The 15,869-nt window shown below is 38.5% G+C and overlaps 1 pseudogene across 1 annotated transcript; it reads right to left on the reverse strand.

Moving 5' to 3' along the window:
* Positions 1 to 3,895: 3,895 nt before the first annotated feature.
* LOC147377136 (olfactory receptor 5D3-like) lies at positions 3,896 to 6,599 on the reverse strand (annotated as a pseudogene). The gene is made up of 2 exons (XR_015161381.1): positions 6,490 to 6,599; positions 3,896 to 5,124 (listed from the first exon to the last, which is right to left on the reverse strand). The product of XR_015161381.1 is annotated as an olfactory receptor 5D3-like (transcript).
* Between the last annotated feature and the right edge of the window lie 9,270 nt (positions 6,600 to 15,869).

Consider the following 15,869-nt stretch of genomic DNA (forward strand, 5'->3'; position numbering starts at 1 on the left):
GGATCAAGACCATTCCCATGGAAAAGAAATGCAAAAAAGCAAAATGGCTATTTGGGGAGGCCTTACAAATAGTTGTGAAAAAAAGAGAAGCTAAAAGCAAAGGAGAAAAGGAAAGATATAAGCATCTGAATGCAGAGTTCCAAAGAACAGCAAGAAGAGATAAGAAAGCCTTCCTCAGCGATCAATGCAAAGAAACAGAGGAAAACAACAGAATGGGAAAGACTAGAGATCTGTTCAAGAAAATTAGAGATACCAAGGGAACATTTCATGCAAAGATGGGCTTGATAAAGGACAGAAATGGTATGGACCTAACAGAAGCAGAAGATATTAAGAAGAGATGGCAAGAATACACAGAAGAACTGTACAAAAAAGATCTTCATGACCCAGATAATCACGATGGTGTAATCACTCACCTAGAGCCAGACATCCTGGAATGTGAAGTCCAGTGGGCCTTAGAAAGCATCACTATGAATAAAGCTAGTGGAGGTGATGGAATTCCAGTTGAGCTATTTCAAATGCTGAAAGATGATGCTGTGAAAGTGCTGCACTCAATATTATAGCACATTTGGAAAACTCAGCAGTGGCCACAGGACTGGAGAAGGTCAGTTTTTATTCCAATCCCAAAGAAAGGCAATGCCAAAGAATGCTCAAACTACTGCACAATTGCACTCATCTCACACACTAGTAAAGTAATGCTCAAAATTCTCCAAGCCAGGCTTCAGCAATACATGAACCGTGAACTTCCAAATGTTCAAGCTGGTTTTAGAAAAGGCAGAGGAACCAAAGACCAAATTGCCAATATCCACTGGATCATCGAAAAATCAAGAGAGTTCCAGAAAAACATCTATTTCTGCTTTATTGACTATGCCAAAGCCTTTGACTGTGTGGATCACAATAAACTGTGGAAAATTCTGAAAGAGATGGGAATACCAGACCACTTGACCTGCCTCTTGAGAAACTTGTATATAGGTCAGGAAGCAAGAGTTAGAACTGGACATGGAAAAACAGACTGGTTCCAAATAGGAAAAGGAGTATGTCAAGGCTGTATACTGTCACCCTGCTTATTTAACTTCTATGCAGAGTACATCCTGAGAAACGCTGGGCTGGAAGAAGTACAAGCTGGAATCAAGACTGCTGGGAGAAATATCAATAACCTCAGATATGCAGATGACACCACCCTTATGGCAGAAAGTGAAGAGGAACTCAAAAGCCTCTTGATGAAGGTGAAAGAGGAGAGTGAAAATGTTGGCTTAAAACTCAACACCCATGAAATTAAAATGCACTTGGTCCATGGAAAGAAAGTTATGACAAAACTAGGCAGCATATTCAAAACCAGAGACATCACTTTGCCAACAAAAGTCCATATAGTCAAAGCTATGGTTCTTCCAGTAGCCAGGTATGGATGTTAGAGTTGGATCATAAAGAAGACAAAATGCCAAAGAATTTTCCTTTCAAATTGTGGTGCTGGGAAGACTCCTGAGAGTCTTTCGGACAGCAAGATCCAGTCAGTCACTCCTGAAGGAAATCAACCCTGAATATTCATTGGAAGGATTGTTGCTGAAGCTGAAGGTCCAGTGCTTTGGCTGCCTGGCATGACGAGCTGATTCACTGGAAAAGACCCTGATGCTGGGAATGATTGAAGGCTAGTGGAGAAGAGGGCAGCAGAAGATTATGGTCAGATGGCATCACTGACTAAATGGACATGAGTGTGAGCAAACTCCAGGAGACAGTGAAGGGCAGGGAAGCCTGGCGTGCTGCAGTCCCTGGGGCGGCAAAGACTCGGGCACAACTTAGTGACTGAACAACAATAACAACAAGCTTATTTCTCACTAGTGGAAGATTCAAAATACATTTTGACTGGGCAGCTGTGCCCTATACGGGCTCTGATTTCTCTCAACTTGTACCTCACCATCATCATGGTGCTTTTGAGGTTATGATTCTCTTAATATTCATTGGAGAAAGAATAGATTCTTCTTCAAATAAGTGATGCCAGGACAACTGGGTGTTCACAAGTAAAATTATGGGATTGGACACTTGCCTCATATTATATACAACAATTAACTCAGAAAGTGAACAAGGTCCTGAATGAAAGAGCATAAACTATAAAACTCTTACAAGAAAAACACAGGCCTTCAATTTCACGGCCTTGAATTTGGCAGTAGATTCTTAGGTAGGGAAACAAAAACATGTGACAATAAATAAATAAATAAATTGCTAGATTGAACTTCCTCAAAATTTAAAATATTTGTATATTAAAAACATTATCAATAAAGTGAAAGGAAAGGTACAGAAAAGAAACAATGAAGACAAAAAGTCAAATTAGATACAACACAAAATTTACAAATGTCCAACAAGCATGTGAAAATATTCTCAATGTATTTAGTTATTGAAGTCGTGAAGTCTCTCAGTCGTGTCTGACTCTTTGTGACCCCATGGACTGTAGCCCACCAGGCTCCTCCATCCATGGAATTTTCTAGGCAAGAGTACTGGAGTGGGTTGCCATTTCCTTCTCCAGAGGATCTTCCCAACTCAGGGACTGAACCCATTTTTCCTATGTCTCCTGCATTGGTAGGCATGTTCTTTACCACCACCTGGGAAGCACCACAGCATATGTCAAATAGAATTCACTGTATAAACTGGATGTGAGTTTACTGTGAAGTGTGTTAGTTGCTCAGTCGTGTCTGAATCTTTGTAACTCCATGGACTGAAGCCCGCCAGGCTCCTCTGTCATGGGATTCTCCAGGCAAGGATACTGGAATGGGTTGCCCTCCCTTTCTCCAGGGAATCTTCCCCACCCAGGGATAGAACCAAGGTCTCCTGCATTGCAAGCAGATTCTTTATCATCTGAGCCACCAGGGAAGTATATGAGTTTGTTAGTTGGGCAAAATTAAATCAGGTTAACCCAGATGCTCTAATTGATATTAGCAGGGCCCCCATTCAATCCGCCATTAATTTTACTTACCAATGAAATTCTCTGTTATCATTGTACATCAATAGCTATTTTATATGTAATTTGACTGACTGATATGAAAGACTATTTTAGATTTAGCTGGAACTATTTCTGAAGTGTGTATTTCTTAATTTTATTTTGATGATTTATGTACAAAGAACAAATAAATTTTATATTAACAAGTAGAATTTTACCAAATCATATTCAGGACTTCGTGGGGGGCAGAGACATGACTACTTTGCACTTATAATGTACCGATTCTTTCTATATGGTGTTAAATAAACATATCCTTTAAATTCAGGCTTCCCTGGTACCTTGCTGCTGCTGCTACTGCTGCTAAGTTGCTTTAGTCGTGTCCGACTCTGTGCAACCCCATAGACAGCAGCCCACCAGGCTTCCCTGTCCCTGGGATTCTCCAGGCAAGAACACTGGAGTGGGTTGCCATTTCCTTCTCCAATGCATGAAAGTGAAAGTGAAGTCACTCAGTTGTGTCCAACTCTTAGCGACCCCATGGACTGCAGCCTACCAGGCTTCTCCGCCCATGGATTTTCCAGACAAAAGTACTGGAGTGGGGTGCCATCGCCTTCTCCGTCCCTGGTACTTTAGATGGTAAAGAATCTGCCTGCAATGCAGGAGACATAGGTTTGATTACTGGTCATGCAGATCCCCTGGAGAAGAAAATGACTACCCACTCCAGTATTCTTGCCATGGGCACAGGAGCCTGGCTGGCTAAAGCCCATAGAATTGTAAAGAGTTGGACATGACTGAGTAACTAAGACAGGCATGTCTTTTAACTTTAGTGTCTTAGTGTTGAATAACTCTTAGTTACTGAGATTCAACTCATGTAACTCCCTCATGGTTAACTATAAACTTTCGTGACAACTCAAATCCATTCTTTGATGACTTATAATGACTTAAAGAAAAGAAAAAAAGAAGACTCACCTGAACAGCCAAATGGTAATGCGTCTTTACTCAGAAATCTTTACATGACAAACACTTTATCTAGAGACTTAAATAGTTCAGGCTTTAATTAGGTGTTATTTATTATTTTATTGCTAAGTCTCTACAGTTTACTAAAGTGGTTGAACGATGTACCAACAAGGGAATTTCGTTAAATGTGTGCACTGTTTGCCTTCCTAAAAATTGGAATTTGAAATGCTATTAAAAATGCTACAAAACTTGGACAGTTCTCTGCAGTGCTCTTGTAAATGAAAAAGCAAACTCAAGCCATTTTACATTCATTGACATAATAATTTGGTATTGACTAGCTTCCTAGCAGTCTCTTTCACATCTTTGTTCCTGAGGCTGTAGATCACTGGGTTCAGCATGGGGGTGACCACTGTGTAAAAGACAGAGGCCACCTTGACCATGAGCCATGAACTTCTGGAGTTAGGAACACAGTAAAGGAAAAGGATGGTCCCGTGGAAGACGGTAATGGTGGTCAGGTGGGAGGCACAGGTGGAGAAGGCTTTGTGGCGCCCCCCAGTTGAAGGCATCTTCAGGACAGTGATAAAAATGAAAACATAGGAAGTGAGAATAATCATCAGGTTGCTTACTTCATTAAACGTGGCAGAGACTAAAATGATCTGCTGGTTAATGCAGGGGTCAGAGCAGGAAATAGCAACAATGGCCTCATGCTCACAGACAAAGTTATTTATGATATTATTTCCTCTAAAGGACAATTTAGATAAAAAGTGGGTAAGAGTCAGGGAACAGACTGTACCCCAAGAGTATAATGCACCCACCAATAAGGAACAAAGCTTCTGGGACATGACAACTGTATAGAGAAGAGGGTTACAAATGGCCACAAATCAGTCATATGCCATCACTGCCAACAGGAATGTCTCTGTCACCACAAATATGCAGGCAAAGAAGAATTGCATGATGCATCCTATGAAGGAGATGGTTCTGTCTTCCACAATCAAGTTTTCTAGTAGCTTGGGTGTAATTACTGTTGAGTAACAGAGATCAACAAAGGACAAATGTCTGAGGAAGTAGGACATAGGGGTGTGGAGTAGGGATTTATCTTGATAATTCAGATCATGCCCAGTTTCTCCAACACAGTGACGGAGAAGATGGTGAAGAATAACAGGACAAGGGGTATCTGGAATTCAGGATATTCTGAGAAGCCCAAGAGAATGAAAGTGACTTCAGCACTCTGGTTTTCTTGGTTCCTGTGGACAAAATACAAAAGTTGATTCAGAGAAATCTGAAGCAAAATTTGAATGAAATGTAATGTTATTCCCTCAGTATTGTTGGACGTTTTTGTGACTCCATGGACTGTAGCCTGCCAGTTCCTCTGTCCGTGAGATTCTCTGGGCAGGAACACTGGATGGGTTGTCACGCCAGGGGATCTTCCTGACCTAGGCCTAGAATGAGAATACTTATGGGGAAAAAGAGTGCATTGAATTATTATTATTATTTTTAATTAGCCTCTTTTCCTCCAAAATACCTCTGCTGTCTTTTTCTGACATTAAAATGCATTCTTTTCAAAGCTACTTCCTAAATTCTTACCAAAACCTGAAATGGTACTCAGTATAAAGGGAAGTCCATTCCACGTAGAATTCTCTAAAAATTCTATATCTCATTAGGAGTTGAAATTAAACACTCTGTTGTTTTCACTCAGGTTTTATAACTTTATATTCCAAGAACACATATACCACTTCAAGATTTCCTGTACATGTATAACTATGTCATTCACATATTCCCCCACTCTTTTCCTTCAGTTATTCCTTTACCTTCCTAAACATGTGATTAATTCCCTGAAAGTATGTTTCAATTTAACATACAAATCATAGAGTGCATATTCTCTAACTGAAAACACTTTTTCAAAAAGTCAGGATTTGTTCCTTATGTCTATGGTAACAAAGTTTGAATAGTCCAGGGTTGAAAGAGAAATCTTCACCAAAGATGAATGCAATTTCTGATGCACACTTGTTCCTTCTTCCCCACACTCCTTCTCCACACATGTAGGTTTTCCCTCCACCTCCCACACTCTGTACTTGTCAACAGGCTTGGGGCCAATGTTCCCAATCACCCTTGTAGCCCAAGAAGTGTCAGCCATGCTCAGCTGTGAGTACAGGTGCTGTGCATAGTATTTATCTTCTTTTCTATGCAATTACCCTGGAATAATTTTCCCATTGCAGACCTACTATGTACTCAGTCCTGTAACAGGCATTTTAAAAACTATAAAATTATAAAATCTCAGCCTCAATTTGTTTCTTAGAGCATCATTCCAGGATACAATCCATATAAGCACAAATGACAACTTATAGTTCTTATTTATTATTAAAGTTTGATATGAAAAAGAAAATGAAAATATTGTGATCCAGAAAAAAACAAAATAAGTTTCCTTGTGATGTAGCCTGGTGAACAATAATAAATATGGTGAAAGATAAATAATCAAAGACGTCTAGTCAACCAAACAGGTAACCTGGCAATTAGATTTATACACGTGCTTGTTTGCCTCCTGCAAAGATTAATGGAGCATGTTAGGAACATATTACATTCCTTTTAAAGTGAAATAAAAATCAACTCACCTGAGTGTAGAATTTGACCAGCTCATTTAATAAAGCTTCTATTCTAAGTTTAATGGATTCCAGGAAAATTTCTGCTGAGAAGTCAATTTTTTTTAATATAGTAATAAGCCTGAAAAATAGTAACAGGAATGTAGAGTATATTGCAATTAATATTTCAGAAAAATAAACTTCTTTTATAATGTATTAAAAATATATACAGACTTGACAAAGAGAAAAGGAGACCAAACAAGCTGAACCCTCACATCAAACTGTCACATATATAAAACCCTAAGGAGGTTAACCTTAGAGAATATTATTTAACTATTGCCTTGAGACCACAAATGGGGCAATTAGATGAAATAATGCCCTTGTGATACTTTGGTTGCATATGCATTTTTTCCAAAGTTTGGGGAACAATTTCATCATGCACTCTAGCTCACTGATCTTTTAAAAATGTTGAACTAGACACTATATTTTTGTCTTTAAATACTTGCAAAATGTGGAAATATACAAAAGCAAAATCAGCTATTGGGTAACAATCCAAAGATTCTTAATTTTTGTTGAATTTCTGGTTGTCCCTCTGTATCTGTGGGCTTCCCTCATAGCTCAGTTGGTAAAGAATCTGCCTGCAATGCAGGAGACCCTGGTTTGATTCCTGGGTCAGGAAGATCCCTGGGAGAAGGGATAGGCTCCCCATTCCAGTATTCTTGGGCTTCCCTTGTAGCTCAGCTGGCAAAGCATCCACCTGCAATGTGGGAGATCTGGGTTTGATCCCTAGCTTGGGAATGTCAGGTGAGTGTATGTTCCTCGGTTTCTGTCTGGTCACAACAAAGATTTGGAGTGATGGACATTAAAGCCCTCTCGGCATGTCACAGCTCTTGGGTCTTGGACAGACCCTGTTATAGCTCTCAGGTCTTGAATGAACCATGTTATAGCTCTTAGACAAATCAGTGTTACAGCTCTATTTTATTTAGAAGATAGCAGGAAAATCCATCTTTGAGGCATGAGGGCACGTTGATTCAAAGACGCAAAAAGAGCACCGCAGCGCGCAGAGGGTGGAGAGAGAGAGAGCGAGAGCGAGCGAGCTAGCTTTGGCTCCTCTTTTTATATGTTTTTCTCTCCCTGGGCCTATCCTAGGTAAGTTGGGCCAGCCAGGAGTGTTGCTTGTTTTACCTGTGGTCCTCACTCCCATCCTTGGACCTTGCTTTGTTCTATTTTCGTGGGGTTTTCTCTTCCTTATCTATTAGCCACCTCCATTCTGGACTCCTTTTCCCTATTCTAACTACCTAATCAGAAGATCCCCTGGAGAAGGGAAAGGCTACCCACTCCAGTATTCTGGCCTGGAGAATTTCATGGACTGTATAGTCCATGGGGTCGCAAAGAGTCAGACAGGACTGAGAGACTTTCACTTTCTCTGTATCTGAGGGATATAGTGATGTGTTTGGATGTAAAACTTATACAATATAAATCATATTATAGTGTTTTTTATCCTTTCTTTAACATTGTGTTGTGTTTCATTTTCTGTAAAAACCATTGGTTTTCTTAATACAACTTGCATTACTATTACAAATATGAGCACAATTCTTTTTTATTCTTACATTTATTATTGAAATTGCAACAAAGCTGGTATTCTATTTTTAAATTTGCAGTCTAGGTTTATGGGAAGTATAGTATATTTATTATTTAAGAAGCTGCCATATCTTAACATATAAACATCTCAACTCCAGTGACTTAATTTAATAGAACAAGAATCAGCACTATTTTTCTGGAAAAAGCTGTACAGTAAATACTTTAGCCTTTGTGGGCCACATACTCTCAATTTCAGCTACGTACTTCTGCATCTTGCAGCCTGGATTCACCCATAGGCAATACGTAAATCAATAGGCAGGACTCTGTTCCAATAAAATTTTATTTATAAAAGATAGTAAGACAGATTTGGCTTGCAGATCACACCTTGTCAACCTATGCAATAGAATGCATTTCTTGATTGTTCAAAGTCTAAAAGTATTTCCAGATCAGTAGGCAGATGTCCTCTGAGTGGCAATGCAGAGACTTAAGCTTGTTCTCAATTATGGCTTATGATAAAGTGACTGGGTGCATGCGTGTTAAGTCACTTTAGTGGTGTCTGACTCTGTGAGAGGGTATGGACTAAAGCCCACCAGGCTCCTCTGTCCATGGGATTCTCCAGGCAGAATTCTAGAGTGGGTTGCAGTGCTCTCCTCCAGGGAATCTTCCCAGCCCAGGGATCAAACCTGTCTCTCTTGGATTGGCAGTTGGGTTGTTTACCATTAGCGCCACCTGGGAAGTTCAACAATGGGATTGTTATGGTATAATTATAACATAGTGAGAGAAATAATATTTTGCTTTAAAAAATACTACACTTTTCTGCATTGCCACTGTGCATAATATTTTTGTGTTTTGCTTATTTATTTTTCATTAAACTTTTGTCAAGCATGTTAAGAGTGTTCCTCACATGTTGAGATACTTGAATAACGACCAAGATATTTCCTGATCAATAAAATCACAATAGGACTTTGAACTTTGAGTCAAACTATAGTGTTAAGATAAATTGAAGGGATAAGAAAGAAAAACAAAAGACATTTTAAGCAGAGAAGACAGTCTGAACCAAGGTAGGAGTTTGAATGTTTAAATTGTTTTCAATTAGAAGTAGAGTTTATGCAGGGCAAACTTTGGGAGATGGTGAGGGACAGAGAAGCTTGGCATGCTGCATGGACATGGGGTTGCAAAGAGTCTTACCTGACTGTGAGACTGAACAACAACAAAAAGTGTGAGATACGATCAGAGGACCAGAGAATCTAAATCATGTAAACAATGCAATTAGAATTAGTGCTGATTGCTGAATAGAGTTGAAATAGAGTTCTATGCCCACAGGACAAGTATGTGGTAATGAAGAGGTTGTGGTTGTAAAACAGTGTCGACAATGGGAATGAAATTGACTCAGTTTCAATATTATAATCATGGCATTCAATGTGGTTCCATTAGTAGTTGATGTAAACAGAAAGAAGTAACTCCCATTTTCATTTTGATTCAGAAACAAACATTATGTTCTTGACAGCATCTCACTGCAGAGGAGTCAATGATTCCCAGAAACTAGCAATAATTATATAGGCACCTACAATGTGAAGTAGTAAACAGTGAGGTGTTATATGGGAGCTAGAGCATCTGATAAACCAATCAAAGGCCTGAAGACATCTGGAACACAAAAGGAAAACAAAAGGAGCCTCTTAACACCGTCTTCAAATATTTCAAGGCTAAAATATGAAAGAAACACTGGTCTTTTTTCTGTGTCCTGAGGAGAGAAACTTAATTTTAAATGAATTAACTTTTAAAAGCCACAGGAAGCTAATTTCAGAACAACAACAATAAAAGAATTTTCTTTTTTTTTCTCCAGTGTCAATAAACAGAATAGTGTGAATTACTCAGAGTCTCTGGGTTTCCCAGCTTCACTAACAGTTTATAAGAAGGGGCTCTAGAGACACAAACTTTAATGTAAACAAAAGGAAGGGGGAGACTCTTCAGGAAGAATGCAGACAAGATATTAAACTTCACAATGTCTCTCTACATTTCCCATATTCTGTGACTGGTCCTCACACTGGCCTAGAGCTTTCACTAAGATCACTTTTTGCTTGGTGTTCTCAAAATACTGTTTTAAAATTATCTGTATAATTCTCAAAATCCATAATTTACACATCTGTAACACCACCTGATAAAAAATCTATTATTATAATTAAATAGTACATTCTAACTACCTTAACATATAAGGATTGAGTTCAATACAAACTTTATTAATCTTTGTCTATAACTGAGGAGAGGCTTCCCTGGTGACTCAGATGGTTAAGAATCCTCCTGCAATGCAGAAGACCCAGGTTTGATCCCTGGGTTGGGAAGATCCTCTGGAGGAGGGAATGGCAACTCACTCCAGTATTTTTGCCTGGAGAATTCCCATGGACAGAGGAGCTTGGTGGGCTGTAGTCCATGGGGTCACAAAGAGTCGGACATGACTGAGTGACTGAGCACAGCACATAACTGAAGAGATTATTCCTATAAGTGTATGTAGGTAAAGCATACTTAAAAAAAGTAAGAAATTCAATTCAAAATAGCCTCCTAAATTCAGTATGACATGTAAATACATAATTTTAGATAGATCCCTGTTGGCTCAGATGGTGAAGATTTGACCTGCAATGCAGGAGACCTGGCTTCTATCCTAGATTGGGAAGATCCCCTGGAGAAGGGAATGGCTACTCACTCCAGTATTCTTGCCTGGAGAATTCCATGAATGGAGGAGCCTGGTGGGCTATAGTCCATGGGGTCATGAAGAGTCAGACACGACAGAGCAACTAATGCTTGCACTTCTTTTCCCACATGTATCTATGTGTAGATACCTCTGAGAATGGCAAGTGTGAAGTGCAGGCCATCACGGGCACCCTGGTGTCTAGGGTCACTCAGTGTGCTCACAGGCAGTTTTATTTATCTTTCTTTGAGCTGTCTGGGTCTCCAGTCTGGCACATATTTCAGAAAAGATTAAAGAATTAAAGTAAATCTGATAATCTCAGTCCGGTATTATTTCTTATTACACAAGAGATTATTTTTTCCCCTTAAGTTTATATACAGTTTAAATACTAGTGTGACATAATGGGAAGAAAATGTTGGTTTTATTTTCCCCCAACATTCCCAGTTTGACCCTACATTATCTATTTGTGGTCTCATTCTCAGCAAAATTACATAGTAATTGGTAGATTTTTTTCATAGTATCTAAGAGTATAAAGTGCTAATCGCTCAGTCATGGTTGACTCTTTGCAACCCTGTGGACTGTGGAGCCCACTAGGCTCCTCTGTGCCTGGAATTCTCCCCGCAAGAATACTGGAGTGGGTTGCCATTCCCTTCTCCAGGGTATCTTCCCAATCCAGGAATAGAACCCAGAATCTCTCACATTCTAGATGGATCCTTTACCTTCTGAGCCACAAGTAGCATAAAAATCCCTGTGCAAATTAATAGCAAAGAATATGAATTTGTCTTTCACTTTCACTTTTCACTTTCATGCATTGGAGAAGGAAATGGCAACCCACTCCAGTGTTCTTCCCTGGAGAATCCCAGGGACTGGGGAGCCTGGTGGGCTGCCCTCTATGGGGTCACACAGAGTTGAAGCAACTTTAGCAGCAGCAGCAGCAGCAGCAAGTGATGCAAATAGCATATCCACTAGGTGGCAGAGTGACACTGTAATTTAAACCAAGGCACACCTAATGTGCATTGATTGCTTTAGAGAAAGTAGCAGAAACTGATAGAAAGCAAGATGTTCATGGTTTAAATATAACTTTGAAAACGTTTTATTCCATGAAGTAAAAATGTGATCTGTCATGTCGACCGACAGAGGATGCTGAGGCCACTAAGCCATCAGCACGGCTCCTGCACCCCCAGCTCAGGCTCAGGCCGGTGAGCCTTGAGGAACTCTGGATCGAAGCAGAGCTGCACCCTGAGGTAACACAGGATAGAAAAGAACAGGGTACTGGCGCTAAGTAGTCAAGGTGCAACTCAAAGGGATGATTTCAAGGAGCCCAGACTGTCTTCTCTTCCCAGGCTCAGAAAAGCCCTAAATTCGTTAACGTGAGCTTTCTGGTTTTCTTTAATTTCTGAAAATCTTCTGATGGTCTGACTACCTGGTTTTTGTTGCAAAATGCATATACATTCTGACTCTTCCCTTCCCTTTTTAGAGCAGTTTCTCTGAACTAACTGAGACGTTGTCTTCCAGGTTTGTGTGTGCATGGCCGCTCAGTCATGTCTGACTCTTTTGTGACCCCATGGACTGTAGCCCACCAGGCTCCTCTGTCCAAGGGATTCTCCAGGCAAGAGTATCGGAGTGGGTAGCCAATTCCTTCTCCAGGGGATCTTCCTGACCTAGGGATTGAACCTGGGTCTCCTACATTACAGGTGAATTATTTATTATCTGAGCCACCAGGGAAGCACATTGTTTTCTAGGTTTAAGTCCATAGAATAAAAAATAATTCTGTTTTTAGGTTGTGTTTTTTTGTTTGTTTATTTTTTGGTCAGTTGGTAATTTCATGTCTCTTTCAGGAATAAGGAAACCAGTGTTCAAAGATGGCAATTTACTAGATCACATTCAAGCAGCAATTCACCTTTGATTTTTATCTTTGTTTTTTCAGTTTTCATTTTTGAACTAGGAGTGATGTGTTGGCTCTTGGTCACTTACATAATCACAGTTTAGGTAATGAAGAATGTTAACACTTCATCTCAATTAATTTTATAAGAATTAAGTACACAAAAACATGGTTAATAATATGTGCAGATATTAGTATAAATATTAAAATCCTTACAGAAGCAAATACTATTAATGTATTACAAAAACAAGAATGTATAATGAAGTTACAATGTTATTAACATATATACATATAATTCAATGACAAAGCAAAAATATTCATAAGCCAAAAATTATAGGAGATGAGAGGAGAAATAAACAGATTCTAAATTCAAACTAAAAACAATATATGATATATATATGTGTGTGTGTGTGATTGTGTTTCTGTTATAATCCCAAATAACACAATTGCATTATATTACAGAAATCTACTAATAAAGAATAGAATTTTTTCCAATCTTTCTTAAGAAATTTTAAAAATTGACTGTCTTAGCCCATAAGTAAAACACAACAATTTTAATAATAAAATTATCATTTATTGGTTACTACGAAATACAAGAATAAATAAGGCAATCCATTTAAAACTCTAAAATCATGCCTTTAAAACATTACAAAGGAATAATATAGACTACCATAGCAAAAATTACTATATGAGATATAATCTAGGTGATAATCAAAATAAGTTATATGGTATAGCATACTGATATCAACAAAATTAAAATAGATAAAGCATTCTTCTGGCAAGGTCTATTAAAAGGCCTTAAGATACCGTTAGGACCTAAAATTTAATCTTCCCACCCATCCTCCCAAAAACTTTTCAGACGAGGGGAATCAAATGAATAAACCATACTTTTTGCATCACTGTGGGAAAGATAACCACATGAAGTGAAATTTACCTGTAAGTAAATAAATACTCATAAGGAGTGCAAAAACCTCTGGGTCTCAAATTACCATAATTCTAAGTGTGTGGAATGAAGAAATCTGAAGACACAGTTTAGAAAAGAGAAAAGGAAAGTGGAGATCTTATTAGTGGGACAAAACAGGTATAATAAATAATAAAGTTCTACTCACATAACCAGTAATTGAAAGCAGGTCCAAAGTCTGATAGGAAGTAGCACTGGCTGAAAGAAAAAGGCTAGCGATTGTATAGGGTTTGAGGTGCAAACTTCAGGGAAATTTCTTTCTAAGACAAAGGAGGAAAGGAAAAGGATGACAATAGAGTTGTAAATGTTAAGAGAAGCAAAATGAGTAAATTGTGTTAAGGATTTTCCAGAAACAAGATAAAGGAAACATACACACAAAAAGTGATAATCAAAATCTCTCAACAACCATGCATTTTACATAAAGAGGGATATATATATAGATTTAGGTATATGCTGATAATGAAGCTGAAACTCTTGTACTCTGGCCACATGGTGTGAAGAGCTGACACATTGAAAAAGACCCTGATGCTGGGAAAGATTGAAGGCAAAAGAAGAGAGTGGCTGAGGATGAGATGGTTGGATGGCATCACTGACTCACTGGACATGAATTTGAGCAAATTCTGAGGGATAGTGAAGAACAGGGAAGCCTGGCATGCTGCAGTCCATGGGGTCTCCAAGAGTCAGATATGACTTAGCAACTGAACAAAAACAAAATAGATACATCCATACACGTGCATGTATGTATGTGTGAGTATATGTATATCTGTATGTGTATTCACATATACTTCATTTCACTACACTACAGAAGAAAACAGCACTAAACTAGAATTCTTGTAAACCACACAAAACCCAAGTTTACTCCACTAAGTTATCAAAAAAAAAAAAAAAAAGAAAGAAAGAAAAAACCTGTATCCATACAATGCTACTATAAAGGGAGGTGGGGGGGGGGAAAGCATAAAACGTGTCAAAACATTCCAAACAATGAATATGTCCCTGTAATAACATCACATGTACACAAAGACACACTCAGAGAGAACAGACAAAAACTGTAACACTCTGAATCTCCTTAAATAATTATTTGGAAATATTAAAAATATGTCATAAATATAAAATAAAACATGAATAGAAAAAAGAGATTATGCCAAAAAAGAGTTGGTTGGACTCAAGAAAGAGATTGTAAAAAAAAGAAAGAATTTTGTGAGAAATCAAGATTAAATTGCAATGCAGAAAAAAAGGGAAGGGGACTTCCTTGGTGGTTCAGTGGTTAAGAATACACCTTGCAAAACAGGGAACACGGGTTCAATCCCTCGTTGGAAACTAAGATCCCACCTGTGGAGGAGCAACTGACACCCCCCACTGCACCGAAAAGCCCAGGCAGCTCAATGACAGATCCCTGTGCCACAGCTGAGACCTGATACAGCCAAAGTAACTAAGTAATTAAAAAAAAAAAAAGGATAGGAGAAAAAACATTGCATGATTTCACTTACATGAACTATAAGAAGAAGATTCACGGGGCAGAGTACATTAAAGGATATCAGTGGCAGAGGGAAAGGAAGATGAGGAGTTATTACTTGATGGGTACGATGTTTCTGTTTGGAGTGATGAAAATGTTTTGGAAATATACAGTGATTACACAATATTGTAAATATAAGCAATGCCACTGAATTGTGCACTTAAAGTTGTTAAAGTGCCATTGTTAAAAATGTAAACATTTGAGAAATATGGTCTCTGGAGCTTGAATAAAACGCTGTCAGAGAAGAGAAAATACTGTCTCAAAATGTTACTAAGAAATAAGAAAAAGGTAAGTAACCACAAAAAGACTTGGCATTACCTTCCATTACAGGGATGAGGTATATAAGGGAGCTAATTGGGTGAACTGTGGACAGAAAAATCAACAGTGAAAGACATTGAGGAAGAATGGACAACAGGTTCTGGTAACTTTTCAAAGTGGTTTTATTATTAATAGACTATAGGAGATGCATGCTGGAATAGCCAGCGCCCTCCACAAACTGAATTGAAGCAGTATCAATGTTTTCCTTTTACCTGCAACTCAGAGTTTCCTTCTCTTTCTTTGCCTCTTCTTTCTGAGGTGTGGGTATTATGAGCTTTCTTTCCAGGTCATTAGAGTTTTCTCACAATTGTCCCCATAATAAAATAGAAGCTGATTTGTACTTAGTTTCCATATACACATAGGGAAAATATGACTTGGTCAATATAATTATTTTTAGGTCTTTGAATAATGTTCAGAAAAGTTCAACTTCACTTTGGTCACATTATCCCAAAGGGAATTTCCAGACTCACAGAGA

The sequence above is a fragment of the Bos grunniens genome, chromosome 3 (genome assembly GCF_055505025.1).
Source record: "Bos grunniens cultivar Pamir isolate PY7600 chromosome 3, Bosgru_T2T1.0, whole genome shotgun sequence".
In the NCBI taxonomy this organism is placed as follows: Eukaryota; Metazoa; Chordata; class Mammalia; order Artiodactyla; family Bovidae; genus Bos; species Bos grunniens.